This window comes from Crocodylus siamensis, chromosome 1 (assembly GCF_052110815.1).
Source record: "Crocodylus siamensis isolate JL-2025a chromosome 1, ASM5211081v1, whole genome shotgun sequence".
NCBI lineage: Eukaryota > Metazoa > Chordata > Crocodylia > Crocodylidae > Crocodylus > Crocodylus siamensis.
The window spans coordinates 168,679,024-168,685,023 of record NC_143395.1 but is presented as its reverse complement, the minus strand read 5'-3'; the positions used below and the strand labels follow the sequence as shown (position 1 = coordinate 168,685,023).

The 6,000-nt window shown below is 46.1% G+C and overlaps 1 long non-coding RNA gene across 1 annotated transcript in view; it reads right to left on the bottom strand.

The window, feature by feature from the left end:
* Positions 1-4,846: 4,846 nt before the first annotated feature.
* Positions 4,847-6,000, bottom strand: part of LOC149873643 (uncharacterized) — a 102,745-nt gene continuing 101,591 nt past the window's right edge. Inside the window, exon 4 of the long non-coding RNA XR_016439873.1 lies at positions 4,847-5,086. This is a non-coding gene — a long non-coding RNA (uncharacterized LOC149873643). The remainder of the gene's footprint in view (positions 5,087-6,000) is intronic.

Here is a 6,000-nt window from a genome sequence, read left to right as displayed (position 1 = left end):
GGGTAGGGGACTTGGAAACAGCTTGGGGTGGGGTCAAGTCCCAGGCCCTTGCCCTGATGTGCTGGTGGGACAGCTAGGAGCTAGCTCACTGCTAGCTGCACCCCCAGCAGATCAGGACAGGGGGCTGGTACCTATCCCACCCCTGCAACTCTTTCCAAGCCCTGTGCCTTGATCACCCAATCGGGGCATGGGCCTGGAACCTGCCCCTGACCAAGACAGATGCCAGGACCTGCCCTGCACTTGGCACAGAGGCTGGGGAGCCTGTTCCCTGCTCAGCCCTGTAAGCACAGAACTGGGTGAGGAACAAGCTGGGGAACAGGCTGGGGAGCTTGTTCCCCACTCAACTTTATGAGCACAGAGCTGAGTGGGGAACAAGCTGGGGAGCTTGTTCCCCACTCAGCTCTACAAGCATGGAGCTGGGAATGGAACAGGGTCCCCAAGCCCTGCAAGGCTCACCAGCCCCTGCCAGCAGGGAGCTTCAAGCACCAACTCTGCACTGCAGGGCTGGGGCTGGGAGACCCTTATCTCTCAGTCCGAGCTTCATGACTGTGGGACCAGCCCTGGGAGACCCTTATGTCCCAGCACCAGCTCCATGGTCATGGAGCCATCTCTAAGATATTCTTATCTCCCAGTGCCAGCTCCATGACCACAGGGCCAGTGCTGAGAGACCTTTATCTCCCAGCACCAGCTCCACTACTATGATGGCAGAGTAAGGCGTGGGAGATAAGGATCTCCCAGCCCCTGCTCCTAGACTGTGATCTTGGAGCATGGGGCTTGGAGCTCCCTCCTGCTGGGGCAGGGAGACATAGTCCCTGTCCAGGCTCCAGTGGCATAGCCTGCCCCAGCAGCAGGCAGCTCCCGGGGGCAGGGAGATATCTCTTGCCCCCCTGGTGGATGGCTGACTGGGGGCAGATTTGCTCCCAGTCAGTCATCTACATGACAGCTACTGCTCTGTTACTAATAGAAAGTAAATTTGCTACTAGCATTTTCAGGTAGCAAATATACTTGTAATTAGCATGGTTTACTGCATAGTAAGCATATGCATGTGTAGATGCACATGCTTACTTCACAGTAAACTATGCCACTGCACAGTTAAGCACTTCGTGTAGACATACCCACTGAGTAGGAAGGGATTCTGAAAATAAGGTCAGAATTTAAATGTTTGTGGGTTATTTTTATGTAAGAAGAGAAAACTAATATGAAGAATGCCTGTCTCTCTAAATGTAAAACACAACAGGCTTCTTTTAGCCAAAAAGTAAAATAATAAGGGGAAAAAGAATGGCCTGCTTCTGCCAAATCCCACAAAAGGAAAGAGAGAAAAATACCCTTTCCTGCTTTCTTCATTTCAAGCTCTTTCTACCCCAGTTATACCCTCACTAAATATCCTCTGAGTCCCCATAGTGCATCCCTCATAAAGCATGCTGGAAGAGTTCATTAATTCCCAAGAGCTGGCCCAGACTTCCTATCCTGCAAATCGCACACTTAGGGCAGCCAGCTGTGTTGCTTCCACTAGCCCCAAAGTGTCAAGGCCATTCACAATGTTAAGTGTGGTGTGTACACTTGGGTATAAATTCAAGAGTATATACTTCCTAGAATGCTAAGTGAATGCCCATTTTCTGTCAGTAGGAGTTTGCACAGGGATTGACAGGAGAATACAGGCAGCCAAACATTGATTTCTTTAACACAGTGGCAAATTCTGTTCCCTTTTGGCCACAGTTTTCTATGCCCTTTGTTTCTCCTTCCTCAGATTCCTCTGGTTCTAACTCATGTCTTTGTCTTTTGCTCCTCCTTTTTTTAATCCACCTAGTTTTAACTTACTACAACTCATCAGTCCCAGCCAAGTAAGCTTCACTTGCATCCTCTAACTTTATTTCATCCATAGAAATTACCATAGATCACATAGTTAACGTTGACACCTAAATGTCACCATTGGGTTTCAAAGTTGATAATCCTGCCACATTAAACAGGACACCTGGGAGTTACAGGGACTGTATAAATACATCATATCAGTTGGCTTTAGCCCATGAGTTTTATGTTTGACAACCCTGGGCTAACTCTTTTCCTGCTAGTTTAAGTAGAGCATTATAGAGCTTAGGCCAGTGATTCTCAACCAGGGTAATGTGGCACCCTAGGGTACTATGGGATCCTTTTCAGGGTGATGGGCAATATTAGAACTTTTAGGTATGTAAGCAAGAAAATAGGCAAATCTACCTAGTGTCAAAAGCACTCTAACCTGTTCTTGTCTTTCTGAGTTCTTTTCAACAGAAGAATTGCTCTGTTTTTCCACAGTCAACAAATGAATGAGAGCTAAGACCTGGCATTTTATGAAGGGTGCCTAGAGTCTAACCACTGGTTAGACATATGTGTATTGAGGTTAAGAACCACTGACTTAGACATATGTGTATTATAATTACACATAATTAACAGCTAGTTTCTGCTCAAAAGAGCTGAAGAACTGGAAGAATACAGAGGGGTGGCATTAAAATGGAGGTGTACTTAGACAGCTTTAAGGATAGCTTATTGATGTTGGGCAAAAGGATACTACTCCCAACCTGCAACTACAGTCCACAGCAATCCTACTGTCCTTCCACAGCCACTTTCTCAATTCCTGAGATAAAACAGGCTCTGACCCCTGTCCATTGGCCAATCAAGGCATCATAGCCACAGGATCTGTACAAGCATAGACCCACTGTGTTCTTCTTTCCCTTTTTCTCTGTGACTCACCCGTGTTAACCTGTGAAGAGCAGGTCAAGAGCCAGCTTTGTTTGTTCACAAAGAATACAGAATCCTTTGATGCAGGCATTCTGCTGTGATCTATGCTGTAGCCAGCTGGAATAGTGTCTACTGTTTAGAAAGAAACATTCATGGCAACTTGTATACAGAGCACCAGCCCCAAAGAACTTGGAGAGTTCCTCAACACCACAAGGACAGATAAGCCATACTATCTTATTGTTTCTCTTTAACTTCATTCATGGCCAGGGCTATTAGCTCTTTCTGTCTCTTTAAAAAAGTCAGAAAATTCAAATGATAAAATATTGTTTGCTATAGGGTGTTATGACAAAAGTCATCTAAACTATAACAGGGTTTCCCAGTGTATCTTCTGAAATCCACTGGTGAATGTGCTACAAGTCCCACTGGGTGCCTCAGTCCATAGAAAATGGGGCTTTATGCAATCCCAGCCAGGCAGCAAATCATATTTACTTTTGGAGAGATCCCTGGTTTCATCCTTGATGTGCAAGCCAGAATGGTGGCCATCACAGTTCCATAGGATTCATTTTCTTATGTTATGTTAGTGAACTCAGTATTATAAATTCCATTTGAAGTTTCCATTGTATACAAAAACTCATCCTGTGCCTTCTTTGACAGCAAAACCTATTGCTGCTTTCCCCTTGAACCACAGTGAAAAAATGGTCTTCAGAGATTATCCACCCTAACAAAAAAAAAAAACAAATGAGACCCAAAACAGCTGGCTTAATTATAAAAGTTTGAAATTAGAGCTAAGAAAAATCTTATCTGTTTTGATGCATCTCAGCAAATACTGGATGATTTTTCCTGTTGTTCATGTTTAGACAATGAAAACAATCCAAGTGATCATTTTAAAAAGCCAACCCAAGAATGCTGGCCCAAGCTTTATAGCTAAGTGCAGATATTCAGGGGCGTTAGGTAGCGGGAGGTTAAATCAATTCAGAATGGCTGCCCGATATCAGCTAAAGCTGGATGGGGGATTAGCAGCGGGGTAGATGTCCTCTGGGGGATAGCGGGGCATGACCTGTGGGTGGGGTGGGCAGGGTAGGCATGACCTGAGGGTGGGATGTAGGGGCAGCTGTGACCTATGGGTGGGGTAAGGGAGGCCAGTGCAACCTGCCGGTTGGGGGGGGGCAAGACAGGCATGATCCATGGGTGGAGTGGGCAGGGTTGGCACAACCCATGGGTGAGGTGGGTAGGGCTGGCAGTACCTGTGGGTGGGATGGGTCAGGCTGACATGACCCATGCATGGGGTGGGTGGGGCTGGCATGACCTGCAGGTGGGGTGGGTGGAGCCAGCATGACCCGCAGGAGGGTTGGGGGGTGCAAATACAACCTGTGGGTGGAGTGGCCAGTACTGGAGTGACCTGAGGATGGAGGGACAGATGTGACCCACAAGCCGGGGGGAAGGCAAGCCTATGGGGGCAGGGGCAGGCACAACCCACAGTTTGGGTGGGGTCTCCTCCAGCTAATCTATATCCCCATCCCTTTTACCTTTCCCCCATTTGGAATTACTTGCTCAGCTCCAGCACTGGTGAACACTGATAAAAGCAGCTGTACCCCAAGCAGCTTTTGGGATGGGGCTTGACAAGGCTGGATAGGGGTGGAGGAGGAAAAGGGGCCAGGGAGACAAAAAATAGCCCAGTGTAGTGGGGAGGTGAAAAAAGCAGCCACAGGACTGGGGCCAGTGGCTGGACTGCACAGGGAATGTGTACAGAATTTCCATGCACCAGTTTGGCTTAAATCAAATAAGTTTGATACTATATAGGTCCAGATTTATCTTAAATCAGGTTCTCCAATTTTTAAACCGGTTTGTGTACATGGAACTTCTGTATAGTTATAAGTTTAGACTGATTGCCAGTCACTGAGACCTGGTCTGTAAGTGCAAAGTCAGCACCAGGACGAGTTAAATTTAATTTGGGTGGCCATTTTGAGCCTGATTGAAACTTCCCAAATGTCTGTACTTAGCCTATAATACAAAACTAGTTCCCAGACATTCTCTGTTGTCCACTTGGCTTCCTGCAAACTTTGCATATCAGGTGAGATTCAAAGTACCCACGCTTCAGACAAATCACAGTAAGTTGTGGGGAGGAGGACAAAAACACAGGAATACAAAAGCTGCTCTGTTTCCAGGAGTGGTTGGAAGAAAGTAATTATATCCTGTAAAAATTTCTAAAAAAACCAAAACAATCTATTTATTTGAAAACTTGCGATGAAATTTTCCAGGTTTTCAAAGAACAACTGAAAATGTGGAGAGTATCGCCAAAGATCTGTTTTCAAATACAAGTTTCCACTGTTCACTATCAGAAACATTGGCTCCAGCTGAAAGTCGCACCTGTTTCCTAAAATAATTCATAAAACAAAAGTCACTAAAACAGCTATTTGTGTGAACAGTTACATAGACCCTTAACTACACAGAAATAGTCCCACTGATTTCAAGAATACTATAACAAAGACACTTTACCAACCCATCCCAAACCAACCAGCTGCTCCTCCACATATTACAAATAGAGAGAAATCCTTGAAGAATGTTGAGCATTTCCCCTGACTAAAAAGCCACTTGTCCCAGAAAGCTAGCATAAAAGACAACATTCAATACCAAATAAAATGTGCCAGTTCTGTTTTTGGATATCTCTGAAATCATTTCTTCAATGATCATGAGAGCAGGACCCAACCAGATGTTTTGTCTACCAGGCTGTTGCTATATCTACCTTGTTATATGGGTGTGAAATTTGGATGACATATCAGAAATACCTATAGTTTCATAGCTTCATAGTTGGTAGGGTTGGAAGAGACCTGGGCAGATCATCGAGTCCAACCCCCTGCCATGGGCAGGAAAGAATGCTGGGGTCAAACGACCCCAGTTGGGTGATTATCTTGCCTCCTTTTGAAGACCGCCAGGGTAGGAGCCTGCACCACTTCCCTTGGAGTTGGTTCCATATCCTAGCCACCCTGACTGTGAAGTAGTGCCTCCTGATATCTAGACTGAATCTACTCTCAGTCAACTTATGGCTCTTATTCCTCATTACTCCTGGTAGTGCTCAGGGGGAACAAGGTCTCTCCCATAGCCTGCTGATCCCCCTTGGCCATTTTGTAGATGGCCACTAGATCCCCCCTCAGCCTTCTCTTGTGGAGGCTGAACAGGTTCAGGTCCCATAGCCTCTGCTCATAGGGCCTGCCTTGCTGCCCACTGATCATGCAAGTGGCCCTCCTCTGGACCCTCTCGATGCTATCCAAATCCCTCCTGAAGTGTAGC